We start from the raw sequence: 17,532 nt of genomic DNA, 5'->3' as shown, positions 1-17,532 counted from the left end.
CTGTTAAAAGGCCTTGACACCCTGAAGCTAGCTATGTGTACAGCACCAGTTTTGAAATCTCCAGATTATTCTAAGCAGTTCATTGTGCAGACAGATGCCTCTGAGCATGGGATAGGAGCAGCCCTGTCCCAAACAAATGATGATGGCATTGACCAGCCTGTTGCTTTTATTAGCAGGTTACTCCCCAGGGAGCAGCATTGGAGTGCCATTGAGAGGGAGGCCTTTGCTGTGGTTTGGTCCCTGAAGAAGGTGAGACCATACCTTTTTGGTACTCACTTCACAGTTCCAACTGAACTCACAGACCTCTCAGATGGCTGATGCAAATGAAAGGAATAAACCCTAAACTGTTGAGGTGGTCCATATCCCTACAGGGAATGGACTTTATAGTGGAACACAGACCTGGGACTGCTCATGCCAATGCTGATGGCCTTTCCAGGTTCTTCCACTTGTCAAATGCACATATTTGCAGATACTTACAAATGCATTTACAAAGGAGTTTTTGACACGGAGAGCCGGAGTGAAAAATCAATGACCAAAGGTCTGTTTATTTTTGCTGCAGCAAAGAGGACAGGTTTACCACTGGCATCCCAGGCCCGAAGTAAAGTGTGCTGACATAAAGCGTTTAACAGTGATATTTATACTCATACATCAAAGGATACATAAAATGTGTAACTAATGATATACGTCATACAGATATTTTTAAGGAGTTAATCAGTATCCACACACTTGTTCCATTCCCAGCCTTGTCCTTGCCTCCCTTCTGCAGCTGCCTGACTCCCCACATTCTTGAGACCCTTCAAAGGATTACGTTGTTCAAAGGTATAGATATCAGCCTTTCCCTCCCCAAAATACCACAGCCGAGGTCAGTTAGTTATTTGAACACACAATTATAATGAATACAGTGCCCCAGTTAGGGAAAGAAACCAGCTGCAAGCCCATGGCGTGGAACCAGGCTTATTTTACCTAAACAAATATACATAAGATAACATATGTGATAGACAGTGCGTTCAGAGACAACAAAAGCTCAAACTTACACGTGTAAAAGAAACGAAGCAATTCAAAATGAATTCTAACAATCGACCCTTTTTGAGTTTTTTTTCTTCTGAACATAATAAACGTTTGAATAGTTCTAAATTTCCTCATATATGTTGAATTTTACTCCCACTTCATTGAAATTTGCATTCATGGGGACATAAACAACCGATGGGTATGAGCAACCAGTATCTGCAGTGAGGACAGTGGGGTCAATAGCCATTAGGGAAGTTATCTCTTCTCTCTGCATCATAGCTCGATTGGTTTCTAGTATTTTCACTGGCGGAAGTTTACACAATTTTAAACAGGAACAGAGAGCAGGTAAGCACTGCACTAATAAACAACTTAATACAATAGCTATTATTATAAAAAGTATGTCTTTAAACAACCAGCCCCACCCCCCAAACCAAGACCATAACCATGATAAACTCCAATCGCCTCCTTCATATTGGCCCCCCTTTTCAAATACCTGTACTGCTTCTTTTATTTTCCCAATATCCAATTCTATCTCTGATGACTTGTTGACGAAATAACAGCACTTTTGCTGGTACTGATGTTGGATTAAAACACATACTCCTCCTTGTTGTACTGTAATCAAGTCTAGGGCAAGCCGATTTTGTATCGCCAATTGGGCTGCAGAGTTTATCTCTACCTGTATACTTCCTATGGCCTCTCTGGTGGCATTAAATGCAATGGCTAATTCAGCTGACATATTCATCATTGCCAGTTGCAAATCGAAAATTCCAAATCCGGGAATAAGAACATGTAATACTTGAAATACCCAGTTCTTTCGCTCCTCCAGTATGGGTGTCCCTCGTTTGTACCTATGTGCAAAACTCCCCATGTTAAGGGGCTGGGAAGATGATATATTTGATATCACAGTAATGTTGGGTGCCAAATATGCCAGTGAACATATCCCTTCCCAGTTTAGAGGCAGTACTTTATATGCAGTTCTTCCACATACGAAGTACATGCCTCCCTGGATTTGTGAATTTATAATGCTGTATTTTATTCGAGGCAATCCTACACCCTCTGGGGTGTCATGCTCAGAATTATTGCAATATTTGTAATCTTCCCAGATTGTATTTAGCAATGATACATTTGCCCAGGGTGCAACATATGAACATCTAGCCGTCCAGAGGGGGCCAAGGAAAACCCGGGACAATATTACAGGTGAATTTTTCCCATTTCTATCTTGTTCTCTGGAGGGATCATATAACAATCCTTCTGGATCTACTAGAATCTCATTTTCTCCCACAGTCAGGTTCCAATAATTCACAGTGTAATTTTGATGAGTCCCATTAATTAACGCTGTCCAATTTCTGTCTATTTTCTCCTCTCCTTCAAGATCCCAATTCCCTGTTTTTATATCAAATAACAAAGTGTAAACACACTGTTCAGGAGGGATCTTTCCCATGTATTTTGCCTCTGGGTTTTGCCCATAAAAATAGGTACCAAAACATATGGGAAACATTTTAAGTGTGGCATTCTCTCCAGGCATCGGGGAGAGCTTGTATTCTGCCTGGGTATTAGGGAGCACCGCACACCTAGGGTACCATTGATATTCTTGTTGGTCACATCTCCAAGTGGTATTTGGTACAAGACACACTTCCCCTCTTTCATATTCGCTTGGTGATACTGGTACTTCATAAAGGCCTATAGGGTCCTCGGGGTGTCTAGACAAGTGCCGGCAAATCCAACAGTCAGTGAGACTTAATGTCTCCGCTAATTTTCCATGAACCTTTATCAATGGATGTAAGGTAGGATTTTGCAACAATGATGCAACACCACTGGACATTATACATATTAACATAAGGGTCACTAGGTACTTCATTATGGTTTTGTAGAAATAGTTATAAGGCCACTCTTCCCTATTCTCTAGAGGGATATTTGTCCTGCCAAATGGATATATCTTCATAATTTTATTGTGCTCTTCTCCTTGGTCCTACAACTTTTCTATGATACCGTTTTACTCGTCTCAACCGCCTACGCGTGTTCAAAAATATACTCACACAATTACCAAATATGTAAATGCAAAATATTGATATCACTATACTAATAATCATATACGTATAGATACAGATAAGTAAATTTTTCCTTCAATGTTCACACCCACTAGGGTTCAGCACCGCCGTGCTTTACACTCTAGCAGTTAGGCTGCACTGGTTGGTCCAGGACAATAGAGGTTGGCTTGATCCTAGGTCCCTTAGCTTCTCCTTTTCAAGTTTTAACTCCTGGTGAGTCTCAACTCCCAGTGAGTAAGTCGCAATACTTCAAAGTTAGTCTTCAGTATAGTTTGTCAGTTTCGTTCAGTGTCTCAGCAAAATGAGGGCGGAGGCCAGCAATTTTCAACCAGATTAGTGATGTGCTTGGGTATTAAACAGAAAAAGGGCACCTTTCTTTTTTTTTTTACCGCTGGGACTACAAACCGCACCAACCCTAATGGCTGGCCGCTTCCGTAGAACTGGTACTTGTTTTTTTTTTTTTCTTTCTCGCCAGTCACAGAACTGTTAACTCCATTTACCCACTGATTGAATAGCGTTGCACAAGCTGCATCCCACTATACTTGTGTTCTCGTTGAGACAATTGTTCTGACCAATGTTCTGGTGTCGTTGCACAGGCTAGTCACCCGTGTTCATGCTGGAATTTTAGTCATCACAGTCATTTACAACCTCGTCGCCCAAAGTGTGCGTAACAACAGTGAGGATAGCTCGTTTTAATGCTGGTACATCAATGGCATCGGAAATGCCGGTGGCGGTGAAAGCGGGGAACTGTATTTCACAAAGGCAGGCGTGCCGTATTCTGCTGAGCAAAGGATTCCTTGGCCATTCAGAAGAGACCTCAGTTTGCAATTCCAAGCTAGGAGCTATCAGGGTGATGTAAATGTAGCTTTTCGTAGGGGTCACCACCTTACGCACCTTCAAAATTCTGTTCATTTGGATGGGCGAGGACGCAGGTTGTATCGATGAGTTTGTTGATCTTCAAACAGCAACTCTTCGTCACTGGGCTGCTGTGTCACCGCAGGAGCAGAAGTAGCACTTGAAACCTGTGGAGGTGTTTCCTGTCTCCCTACTTCGCTGTAATCAGGAGACAATGGTAATTCTGCTGTTAGAGTACTCTGTAGTGGAATTGGTGCACGCTTACAGTGGCTAGCATGTATCCAGTTTTTCCTTCCTTCCACTTTCACCGCTGTCTGTGTTGCAAGCAGTACCTGGGCTGGCCCCCGCCACCTGGGCTGAAGACTGTTGGTTCTTTGAAAATTCTTTGTCATAAGCCAATCCCCTGGCTTAAAAGGGTGACCAGGGCCTTCAAGAGGAGTCGGTAGGCTGGCCTTGACCTGTTGGTGGATCAAACGCAAATCTTTAGTCAATTGTTTACAGTAATCTACAAACAAAGGATATTGCACTTCAGAAAGCTTCTTTGGTCGTGGTACCCCCCAGATATTGGCTGGCCTCCCCATGACAACTTCATAGGGGGATAATCGTGACTTGCTACTGGCAGTCATCCTGATGGACATTAATGCTAGGGGCAAAGCATCTGGCCATTTTAAGTTGGTCTCAGCACAAATCTTAGCTATTTTGCTCTTCAAGGTGTAATTATACCTTTCTACAAGGCCCGCTGATTGTGGGTGATTTGCAGCATGAAATCGATGTTTGATGTTAAGGGCGGTACAGACCTTCTCCATTACCTCATTAGAAAAATGACTGCCATTGTCACTCCAGACTAATCGTGGCAAGGCGTATCTAGGAAAATATTCTTTTAGTAATATTTTGGCGGTAGAGAGAGCACCATTGTCTTTTAATGGGTAGGCCTCTATCCATTTTGAAAACATGCATACTACCACTAACACGTATTTCAGTTTGTTACACGGTTCCATGTGGATAAAATCCATCTGTATAGCTTCAAAAGGGAGATCAGGAGGGGCAAAGTGGCCAGGGGGCGTAGGGGTCCCTTTTCCTGCATTGTGCACTGCACACACCATACAACTTTTAACCAGGTTATTAGCAGCTTTGGATATCAGAGGATTACTCCAAACATGGTCCAAAGTTGTCTTGATGCCTTGGGCACTGATGTGTGCAGGACTGTGGGCCATAGTAACCATAGCGTGTACATAGCAATTAGGTAACATCCATCTTCTTCTGTCTGTGTCATCTGTGTAACAACCCTCACTGTCTAGTCTACCGTTCTTCTCCCACTGTTCCCTTTCCTCTGCTGTTGCTTCTGCTTGAATATCTCTCACACACTGCATGGTATTTTCTAATACTTCGTACTGGGGCTCTCCCTTGATGCTACTCTCAACATATGCATTGTCAAATGGTGCTCGTGCTGTTGCTTTCGCTGTAGCATCTGCAAAAGCATTTCCTCGTCCTATATCATCAGTAATTTTTTTGTGGGCACTACACTTAATGATTGCGACCTGACGGGGCAGACTGAGAGCAGTCAAAAGTGTCACAATCAAGTTGCCATGCTGGATGGTAGTGCCATGTGACGTGATAAAGCCTCTATTCGCCCAGAGTCGCCCAAAATTATGAGCTACTCCAAACGCATATTGGCTATCAGTGTAGATGTTAACACTAAGATGTTCACTTATTTCACAAGCTCTGGTGAGGGCAATTAATTCTGCAGCCTGTGCCGAATTTTGCGGGATTCTATGAGATTCAACCACTGTTTTGACTGTGGTGACGGCATAGGCTGCAGTGGTCGTACCATCTGGTAACTTGAAGCAAGACCCATCTACAAACAGCTCTCCCTGTGGGTCAGATAGGGGAGTGTCTGTCAAGTCTACCCGTCCCTTAGTTTCTTCCTCAGTGGCAAAAATGCAATTATGATCAAATTCCACATTGTCCTGAGGGAGGGGTAGTAACGTAGCTGGGTTCAAGACATTGCACCGCTTCAAAGTAATATTTGGACTGAACAATGTTAATTCGTAACCCGTTAGACGAGCACTGGTGAGGTGCTGCGTCTGTGTCTTGTTTAACAAAATATCAACGGCATGAGGAACCATCACAGTGAGCGGATTGCCACCAACAAACCCTTCACTTTGTTTCACCGCAGCTGCTGCAGAAGCCACTCCTCTAAGACAAGTAGGCAAAGCTTGCGCCACAGTGTCCAAGGTGGAAGAGAAGTATGCACAAGGGCGTTGTCTCCCACCTTGGGCCTGTGTCAAAACAGACAATGTACAGCCATGCTTTTCATGCACAAATAAAACAAATGGTTTGCTGTAATCCGGATTACCCAATACAGGAGCAGAGCACATCGCCTTTTTTAATTCTTGAAAAGCCTCCTCACATTTGTCAGTCCAAGGTACAGGAGAGGGCACATCTGAAAGTGTCAGAGCAGTCAATGGTTTTGCTATAAGTGAAAAATTTGGAATCCACTGTCTGCAAAAAGATGTAAATCCCAAAAATGCTCGGACTTCAGAAGGGGTGCGTGGTGCAGTCATTGTATGAACCAATTTAATTCTGTCTGGATGTAATCTCCTTCCCTCCTTAGAGAGGAGGTGTCCTAGATAGGTGACCTCCTCTCTACAATACTGCAATTTTGGAAGGGACACCTTATGGCCCAGAGGTGCTAAATGATGTAATAATGCAACAGTATCAGTCTTACATTGTGTCATGGAATCTGAGGCAATTAAAATATCATCAATGTACTGCAACAACGCAGAGCCTGTAGGTGGATTGAATTGGTCTAATTGACGTTTAAGACATTGACTATATATGCTCGGGGACTCAACAAAGCCCTGTGGAATTCTTGTCATCGCGAATGATCTACCAAAAATCGCAAAGCTAAACAAATATTGAGATTCTTCGGCAATTGGAATGCTAAAGAAAGCATTCTTCAAATCGATTACGGTGAAAAAACACGCAGAGGGTGGGATCATGGTGAAAAGACTATTCATGTCTGGGACCACGGGAAACTGGGGAATTACTATTTTATTAATTTCTCGGAGATCAATAACTAATCGATATACTGTGTTATCAGTAAATGATTGCTCACCATCTAATCTATTAGCATCATTTCGTTTCTTTACAACAGGAAGGATTGGACTGTTACATGGGCTGCTCACTATTTCCTTTATGACACCTGCATGCACAAGATCAGATATGACTGCCTTGAGCCCTTTTTCGCTTGATTTAGGTAATTTGTATTGAGGAACACGAGGTAACCGGGCACCTGGTTTGATTTTTATTACAATAGGGTTGATATCCATAATGCCTACATCATTCTTGCCTTTGGCCCATAAGCGAGGGTCTATTTCCTGTAGCTCTGGGGGTAAGTCGTATTCCTGTGAGAACATGCACCGAGTTGGGGAAACACTATCCATAGTTACATAGACACCATCCATTGAACAGTGAATAACTGCATTTAATTTCTTTAACAAATCTAATGCAAACAAGTTTTCATTGCAACCTGATGTTAAAGAGAGTGGCGTGTGTACTGTAAATGGGCCTACAGTTACTCTCATAGGTGTTGAGATGGGGCTCACCACGGGGATTCCAGAAATCCCAATTGATGTGGTATGAAGCCCAGACAGGGGAGCCCCGGGGACTGCAGAATGTGCAATAGATGTTCTGGTGGCACCAGTATCTAGAAGAAACTTATGGCCCTCTCCTTCGATTTTTACATCAATGTAGGGACCATTTTGATCTACAGGAATACTTACTCGCCCCTGGCCCTGTCTGTGGCTGTCCTAATAATTGTAGGATTCAGAAAAGAAATCATCAGCATAATATTGTCGTTCAAATGCATTGTCAAAAATATTAGTGTTACGCGGGACCTGATTCTCATTCTGCGAATTCTGATCAGTTCTACCTCTTCCTCGTCCTCGTGCATTACCTGCCGCGTTCCCTCTATGAAGTGACATACTTTGCCTTCCTTCCAGTAATGGGCAAGTATCACGCCAATGTCCATCCTGCTTACAGTAGGCACATTGGTTGATATTTAATCGGCGGTCTTGGGGTGGTGCAGATGTACCTCGGCCTCGACCCCTTCCCCGTCCCCTTGGTGGGCCACCCCTTTGCTGAGGGGTTGCATCCCGCTGAGGGTATGCCTGCTGTAATAATACCTTTTTCTTCAATTCTTTTACTGACTTCTCATTCTTTTCTAATTCTTCCTTGTACCTGCTCTCATAGTATTGCGCCATCTGCAAAATCTCTGCCTGTCCCTTCGTCATCCACGAACTCTCTGTTGCTTTTAATTTTTGTGATATTTCAGGTAGAAGGCCATTAACAAAGCGTTCTACAAATAGTGTGACACCTGTTACGGTGGCGAGGTCTTGACCGCTAAAATCTATGAACGCTTGTTCAATTCGAGTAAAATAATCTGGGACATCTTCACCTATTTTCTGTTTATAAGTGGCAAGCTTTCCCCAATCCACAGTCTGAAGAGGTATAACAGTTTCTAACTTAGTCAATATCCGATTAGGTAAATCTAAAATATCCTGATGCGGCAGGGTTCCTGGTGCCCTTTGTGCTTCATGTGCTTCTAAACCCCCCCATGTATTTCCCAAAGTAGGTGCATCATCTACTCTTCTAATTTTATGCCAAACTTCAGGACCCAATAAAACACCAAAAAAATAGTCAATGTCTTTGAGTGTCATGGTTGTGGTGGAAATGGCAGTTCTAAGGTCCCGATAGAATCCAGCTGGATTCTTTCGAGGGTCTGGCAAGTCTTTCTTTATAGCCATTACCTCCTCCCTTTTCCATGGTATATGAACAAATTGGGCCACCGGCACGGGAGCTGGTTGTCCGGCGGCAGCTGCTGCTGCGACTGCAGCTGCAGTGGGCATATCAGGGTGCACTTCCCTCATTGGGTACCCCTTGTCATATCTATTTAGAACATCTTCCCTGGCTATGACACAAATGCGTACTCCCTCATTTATGCTGCTACTATCAAGAATACAAGCCCTACTGTCCCGCCATAATTGGTTTAATTCTTGTTCATAAGGGAGAGGGGTAGAATCTGTAATGCAAGACTTCCAATCCCTCTCCAATTTTTCAATCATATACAACAGTGCTAATTGCTGTCCAAAATGTGACATCTGTTGTATTGTGTCCATAATATCGGTGTGGGTGTAAATAAGATGTGACATCCAGTTATCTGACTGATCCTTGATAACCCGTTTTTCCCAATCCCCAATAGTGGAGCGGGTACCAGGGGGCGAAATCGACTTCATATGTGTGCTCCATATGGGTGAAAGTGAGTGAGTGGCTGTGCACCGTCGGCGTTGTCCATTTGGGGTATTAGGGGCAGGGGACATTATTGGTAACCTTGCAGTGTTGGCTGGTAGTGGTGGGGCAGGTGGCGGAGGGATTAGGACTTGGGCTATTTGGGTGGCTTGAGCTAGAGGCTGTGGTGGCTGTGGCACATGCTGCTGTAGTGGTGCACCTGGATTTCCCAAATTGTGCCCTTGCCCTTGCTGCTGTTGCTGTGCCCCCATGATAGGTTGGGCTACCGCAGGGGGTGTGTAAGGTGGAGGTGCAGTAGGGCTATTATCTAATAGCTGTAGCATTACCTCATCTTCCTCTAATGCATGTTTGGGTTCTGTTGGCTTTGATACATAACTTCCCTCCACCTGGGCCCTATGGACTCTATCTTCAGACTCAATTCTTTTCTGGGTTTGGGAATGGTGGTACAGGGCGGCTTTCTGCATGATGGTTCTCCGGTTCTCCTTCTCTAACAGTTTATCTGACTTCGTTTTTCTTTTGGTGGCCTCAATTTCCCATTTTCTGTATACTTCAAACATATGTTGTCTAGCCTTTTTATGAAACAAACATTCCTGTAGGTAGGTTAGTTTCTTTAAATCAAAAGACCCATCCTCCGGCCACTGGAGGTCAGGACAATGTCTAGTATATTTGCGCCATATACTATTATACAAATTATTCTCTAAACCATAATCCTTTAACATGTCCCACCCTGGTGTTCCCTCTTTTGGAATGGGTTGCTTTTTATCTAAACGTGGCACATGATTTCGGCGAAAACAAAGACATAACCCTTGCCAACATTTCTTATTTCCCATATCTAACCTTTTAATTTGTTCAAAATGCAACACGCACCAAATTTCAAAATGCAACCTGCACCGAAGAAAAAAAAAAAACCCTTTTTCAAATGTGCACCAAAGAAAACCTTTTCAAATATTTACCAACTTACAAATTGCTCCAGGCCTGGGCAAATTACTCAAACAAGAAAAACACATGTAATACAAATTGTCAAATGGTACCTTGTACAAATGCAAATTTACCAAGAACTAATCATTCCCAAAAATGATAAGTTATCCAAAAACAATTATTCTCTCAAATGCAAGTTAAAGCAGACAAATAGCCAGCGAGGAACAGTCTTACCTGACTATCTGCTTTTTCCTGGATTTCTCTCCGGCCGCCCGTGTCAGACTAATCCGTCAAGATAAACACCGATGTTTCAGGGACTTCGCTGGGACATCATGAGAAAACGGGGGGAAACCTGCCCGGTGGATAAGATGCAGCTGCTTCAGAAACTAAGTCTTTGTGCAGGGGCCCCTGGAATCTACACCTCCGGAACGGCGTCCCCCCACTGGCAGCACGTCTCGTGACAGAGCTACTGAAGATATCCACTGGAAGGTCCCTGTTCGGGCGCCAAATTGTCAAATGCACATATTTGCAGATACTTACAAATGCATTTACAAAGGAGTTTTTGACACGGAGAGCCGGAGTGAAAAATCAATGACCAAAGGTCTGTTTATTTTTGCTGCAGCAAAGAGGACAGGTTTACCACTGGCATCCCAGGCCCGAAGTAAAGTGTGCTGACATAAAGCGTTTAACAGTGATATTTATACTCATACATCAAAGGATACATAAAATGTGTAACTAATGATATACGTCATACAGATATTTTTAAGGAGTTAATCAGTATCCACACACTTGTTCCATTCCCAGCCTTGTCCTTGCCTCCCTTCTGCAGCTGCCTGACTCCCCACATTCTTGAGACCCTTCAAAGGATTACGTTGTTCAAAGGTATAGATATCAGCCTTTCCCTCCCCAAAATACCACAGCCGAGGTCAGTTAGTTATTTGAACACACAATTATAATGAATACAGTGCCCCAGTTAGGGAAAGAAACCAGCTGCAAGCCCATGGCGTGGAACCAGGCTTATTTTACCTAAACAAATATACATAAGATAACATATGTGATAGACAGTGCGTTCAGAGACAACAAAAGCTCAAACTTACACGTGTAAAAGAAACGAAGCAATTCAAAATGAATTCTAACACACTTAGAAAATGAAGACTCTCCTGGGAAAGGTTAGTCTCACCCACTTTCGTTTGGGGGGTGGGGGTTGTGTAAGGAAATACCTCCTTGGCATGGTTACCCCCTGACTTTTTGCCTTTTGTTGATGCCAGTTATGATTGAAAGTGTGCTGGGACCCTGCTAACCAGACCCCAGCACCAGTGTTCTTTCCCTAAATTGTACCTTTGTTTCCACAATTGGCACAGCCCTTGCACCCAGATAAGTCCCTTGTAAATGGTACCCCTGGTACCAAGTGCCCTGATGCCAGGAAAGGACTCTAAGGGCTGCAGCATGTCTTATGCCACCCTGGGGACCCCTCACTCAGCACATGCACATTGCCTCACAGCTTGTGTGTGCTGGTGGGGAGAAAATGACTAAGTCGACATGGCACTCCCCTCAGAGTGCCATGCCCACCTCACACTGCCTGTGGCATAGGTGAGTCACCCATCTAGCAGGTCTGACAGCCCTAAGGCATGGTGCACTACACCACAGGTGAGGGCATATGTGCATGAGCACTATGCCTCTTCAGTGTCTAAGCAAAACCATAGACATTGTAAGTGCAGGGTAGCCATAAAGAGTATATGATCTGGGAGTTTGTCAAACACAAACTCCACAGTTCCATAATGGCTACACTGAAATCTGAGAAGTTTGGTATCAAACTTCTCAGCACAATAAATGCACACTGATGCCAGTGTGGAATTTATTGTAAAATGCACCCAGAGGGCATCTTAGAGATGCCCCCTAAATACCAGTCCAACTCCTGGTGCTAGGCTGACCAGTTTCTGCCAGCCTGCCAACACCAGACGAGTTTCTGGCCACATGGGGAGAGTGTCTTTGTCACTCTGTGACCAGGAACAAAGCCTGTACTGGGTGGAGGTGCTTCTCACCTCCCCCTGCAGGAACTGTAACACCTGGTGGTGAGCCTCAAAGGCTCATGCCTTTTGTTACAGCACCCCAGGGCATCCCTGCTAGTGGAGATGCCCGCCTCTTTGGCCACTGCCCCCACTTTTGCCGGCAAGGCTGGAGGAGATAATGAGAAAAACAAGGAGGAGTCACCCACCAGTCAGGATTGCCCTTAAGGTGCCCTGAGCTGAGGTGACCCCTGCCTTTAGAAATCCTCCATATTGAGATTGGAGAATTCCCCCAATAGGATTAGGGATGTTCCCCCTCCCCTCAGGGAGGAGGCATAAGGAGGGTATAGCCACCCTTCAGGACAGTAGCCATTGGCTACTGCCCTCCCGACCTAAACACGCCCCTAAATCTAGTATTTAGGGGCGACCCTGAACCCAGGAAATCAGATTCCTGCAACCTACACAAAGAAGGACTGCTGACCTGAAAGCCCTGCTGAGCCGACGGAGACGACCACTGACTTGGCCCCAGCCCTACCGGCCTGTCTCCAGACTCAAAGAACCTTCACAGCGACGCATCCGACAGGGACCAGCAACATCTGAAGCCTCAGAGGACTGCCCTGAACCGAAGGACCAAGAAACTCCTGAGATCAGCGGCACCGATCACCTACAGCAACATTTTTGCAACTTTGAAGCAACTTTTAAATAACTCACTCTTCCTGCCGGAAGAGTGAGACTTCACCCTCTGTACCCGACGCCCCCGGCTCAAGCTCCAGAGAACCAACACTGCAGAGAGGACTCCCAGGCGACTGAGACCTCGTGAGTAAAATGAGACAACCCCCCTGCACCCCCACAGCGACGCCTGAAAAGAGGATCCAGAGGCTCCCCCTGACCGCGACTGCCTGGAACAAAGAACCCAACGCCTGGACCAAGCACTGCACCCACAGCCCCCAGGACTGAGAGGAACCAAACTCCAGTGCAGGAGTGACCATCAGGTGACCCTCTGCCTAGCCCAGTCAGTGGCTGACCCAAGAAGTCCCCCTGTGCCCTGCCTGCATCGCTTGAGTGACCCCCGGGTCCCTCCATTGATTTCTACAGAAAACTCGACGCCAACTTTGCACACTGCACCCGGCCGCCCCTGTGACGCTGAGGGTGTGTTTTGTGTGCCTGTTTGTGTGTTCCCCAGTGCTCTACAAAACCCCTCTGGTCTGCCCTCTGAAGACACAGGTACCTGTTGGCAGACTGGAACCGGAGCACCCCTGTTCTCCATTCGTTCAATTTACCCTCCAGTGAGTGAGTCTTGTCTGCCAGCTTGCGATGGTCTGCATGGAGCAGTTTGAGGTCACTAGTCACCTTGTCGATCGTTCTCTCCAGCGAGGTTCATGCTTGGCCCAGTGAGGTGCCAATGCGTTCCGCCGCCACCAGCACAGCATCCAGTTTATGGCCGTCTAAGGCCAAGGCCTCAGTTCTCAGCGCCGGTGGCTTGCTCCCTGCCCGGAGCGGGGACTGCCCATTTTGTCAGCTGTGGGGTCCTGGCAGCTCAGGCTCATGGGGCTAAGTGTTCCGGGCTACAGCGTAGTAGTGTCCAGGGCACAGTATTTCAGAGGCCAGGAACCTGGGAGGTCCACTTGCTTGCACAGCGTAGAGACCAGATAAGCACAGCAGCACAAGCAGCCCCCCCGGCCAGCAGCAATGGCCACAAGGCAGAACGTCAAGCCTCCACACTACCTGCCTATGCAGTCTTCAACCCAGTCTCCACTCCTGTCTCTGCCTGGAGGGCCCTCCATGCGTTCACACTCAGCGCAGCCCTTGTGGTCCAGTTGACTGTCTCTTCAATGCAGTAGGCCTGGAGCAATAGCATCACATGAGCTCAGGGCCCCCCATCCGTATCTAGGCTCCAGGCCCTAGCCCCAAGGGCACCGACCGAGCAGGGGGGAAACGGTGGAGGCAAAGGCCCCACTTTGTGCCCCGAGGGCACTACCCTAACACCTCAAGTCTAGCTGTGTATCCTGCCCAGCGCCAGAAAATCCGTCGGAGGCCTCCTTACTGTGCGGGCCCACGGGGAGCGGCACAGGGATCGTCCGAGGGCCAGGGAAAGGCCCACTCACTGTTGCTCGTCTCTCCCCCTCCTGTTGCAGTCTTCCATACACCAAAGGGGGCAAGCCAAGGCCAAACTGCCTGTGCCAGTCAGGTCCCACTTTCCTCCGGCCCAGTCGTGCCCCGGTGACACATTCGCCACTCCCAACGCCGCTCCCAGAATCCAGCTCCTGCTCCTCTTGTCCGTCCACTGTATTGCTGCGACATGCCTCTTGCCTAATGGGCGATAAAAGACGGATCATCAGGACTTCGCTGCGGAGCCTCGCTAATCCGCATCCGCCATCTTGGCTGTTCAAGCCACGCCCCCTTGGGGCGTCATTTCTTATTGTTGTAGTATTGTGTATGTGACAAACAGATGTCTGCATGACATTGCATGGGATCTGTGGGAATGATCTTGACCCTGGCTCACTATTGTACGACAACAGGTAACTGAGGTATGCTACATGAGGCAAAGCATTGAAGGTGATGTGGTTTCCTACTTGTTCAATGGTTACTGTGATTGCACAACTACAGCCATGCAGTTGTAGTTGTCTGAGATCCTGATTTTCCTTTCCTGTGAGCAACTGCTGACAGTTAAGATGGCATGCATGCAATATGGTATGGTACATGTAGGAGGCACTTTGATGTAGTTTGTTGCTGGGGCCTACTTAACATCATGGTAATGTTTGCTAATCACAGCTGTTCAAGTGTGATCAGATTCCTCTTTGTATTCGGAGCATCAGCCCAGGCAAGCAAGGGACACAGGGCACAACCAAGTGGAGAGACTGCTGGCCACAGTACCTCCAGTCATGACACCACCAACACAGAAGAACTCAGTTGCCCAGAAGGTGAGGGTGAGTACCACATAGGAGACAGGATCAATGTCATCATCATCAAATTCTTCCTCCAGTGGCCACTCCCTAGTGGCTTTGGACAAATCAGGACCTGCTCCTGCACCATCTTTGTCCACCACCCCCGTTCTATCACCACTCTCACTGTTCCTCCCCACCCAGTTGCCCATGCCTGCCCCATCAAGAGGGTGGGTGTCTCCTTTGCCTCAGGCTCCTCAGCCCCACCCCCTGTAACTCTGCCACCCTGGATGAGGAGGCTATTGACCTCTTAAAGAGTATCTCTGTGGGGCAGACAGCCATTGTGAATGCCATCCAGGGGTTGGCCAGCCAACTTCAGCAGACCAATGCTTTCCTGGAAGGCATTCATGACGCCATGTCTGGCCTACGGAGATCTTTTCAGGCATTGGCCTCCCCATTGATAGCAGCCAGTCACCCCTCACATTTCTCCCCCCTTCACCTCCCTCTGCCCAATCCAAGTCCCATATTCCCCTACCTGTCCCAAGCACACAGACACATCCGCACACACCCATCTCAACACACGCAAGCAACGCATATCAACACAAACACCACAAGACACACCGGCATGCAGTCACTCAACATACACCCACAAACACCACATCAGCCACCACTTCACCAGACGCCCCCACTACCACCGACCTACACGTCCTGCATACCCACAAACACCACCACAACAGCCAGTGATGCATCCGCCATACCCACCATACACCTAGACACCAGCACAACACCTACAGACACATCCACCATACCTGCAGATACCACCCCAACACACAGACACATCCACCACATTCAGCATACCCGCAGACACCACCCCAACAGACACACAAACATCCCCCACATCCAGCATAACCAAATACACCACCCCAACAGACACACACACATATCTACCACTCTCACATCACCCAGCACCTCTTCCTACCGGTAAGAAACACAAATGCCCACACACACACACACACACCACCCAAATAGAAGCATACCTCACACATGCACACACCCAAGGCACCTACACCCACACCCAAGACAACCACTCCCTCAACCTCCAAATCCCCAACCCCTTCAGCAGACCATTCCCATTTTTCCAAGGAGAGTTTCCTTTTTGAGCTTGCCCTTTCTCCTGTTCCCTCCACTCCCCTCCCAAACCCAAGTAGCCCCACCCATATCCCAACTCATCCCTTCCATATCAAAGTCCTCGCCTGTCACACCTGCCCTCTGCAAGCACCCATATCCCTCCCCAAAAGAAGAAGCCCATCCCTCCAAAGAAAAAGACCCCCCTCCCAAATCCAAACCCAAACATACTCATCCCAAATACAATCCCACCCCACCCAAGGATGAACCCTGAGGTGTCTGCCTGCCCATTGATGCCCCTTCCTGTGGAGGTTCCCTGGCAGTGATTGGAGTCAAGTGTAGGCACAGTAATGTGCACGGACATCTAACTGGACTGGCCAGTGGCCTTTGTTTTAACTCATTTGGATAGAATAAAACCAAGTTGTTGTTTTATTGGGTACATATGTGTCCTGCAATTCCTTTTCTACCCTTGTGTTGTTCCTTAGTTACTTGTGCTATAAGTCTACAGTTGTGTGTGTTTCAGCCTAATTGTTATCCATTTGCTGTCTGCAATATCTGACTTTGTGGGCAGTGTTGGTGTCACCCAAGACAAAGGTAGATGTTGACTGTATGGATATGTGGGTGTTAACCCAAATGGGGTATCATTCAATTGTGTTATGTTTGGTATGGTAAGTATTTCATCTTGTGTTGTCCAATGTCAGCATGTATGGTGTTAGGCTTGTCCCCTGATATGGATTGTACATTCGCCTCATGTGAGGAAGCTAGAGTTCTGTTTGTCCACACATGGAGGGTGTTCAATTGTGCTAGCTTCCTCTGCATTTGACTGAGCATGTGTCCATTTTGATGTATGTACCTTGTAGCTACTTCATTTAGATGTATGGCCCATGATGTTGCTGTTGTATTTGCTTTCTTGACTTGCACTTCCACATTATGCAGATAGGCATGTCACTTGGCTCTACCATTGTTTGTCCCTGAGATACACAAAGGGAAATTTCCTGTGCAAATGTTGTTTTAGGGACATGTACAAAGGAAAATGTGTCCAAGGACAGCATCCTTCCAGGAGTGCTCTTGCTGCGTCCACCCCTATTGCGCAGGTATTGTTTGCATAGTGAGGTTTAGATATTTGTCTCCTAAACCATTGTGCATCCCATTGACCTTCCATTGTGTTGCAATGTGGGTGATGTGTGGGTCCATTGCAGGGCTATTTCATGGGAGGGGTGTTTGTGTTCTATGACACATCCATACATAAGCGTGTTTAATTTGATGACAGTCCATGGCATGTGTGCAATGTGAAGGTGCCTGTTAAATTGGTAGATGTGATGTTGATGTGGTGTTGTTGTTGTGTAACACAATGTTGTGTACACTTTACTGTCCCTGTGC

The 17,532-nt window shown here is 46.5% G+C and overlaps 1 long non-coding RNA gene across 1 annotated transcript; it reads right to left on the bottom strand.

Annotated features, from left to right (window-relative positions):
- Window positions 1–512: 512 nt before the first annotated feature.
- Window positions 513–11,271, bottom strand: LOC138284535 (uncharacterized). The gene is made up of 2 exons (XR_011201416.1): window positions 10,374–11,271; window positions 513–4,369 (listed from the first exon to the last, which is right to left on the bottom strand). It is a non-coding gene; the product is annotated as an uncharacterized lncRNA (long non-coding RNA).
- Window positions 11,272–17,532: the final 6,261 nt, after the last annotated feature.

The sequence above is a fragment of the Pleurodeles waltl genome, chromosome 1_1 (genome assembly GCF_031143425.1).
Source record: "Pleurodeles waltl isolate 20211129_DDA chromosome 1_1, aPleWal1.hap1.20221129, whole genome shotgun sequence".
NCBI classification, from domain to species: Eukaryota; Metazoa; Chordata; class Amphibia; order Caudata; family Salamandridae; genus Pleurodeles; species Pleurodeles waltl.
Note: the sequence above shows the minus strand (reverse complement) of the source record. Positions and strands in the feature narration are given on the sequence as shown.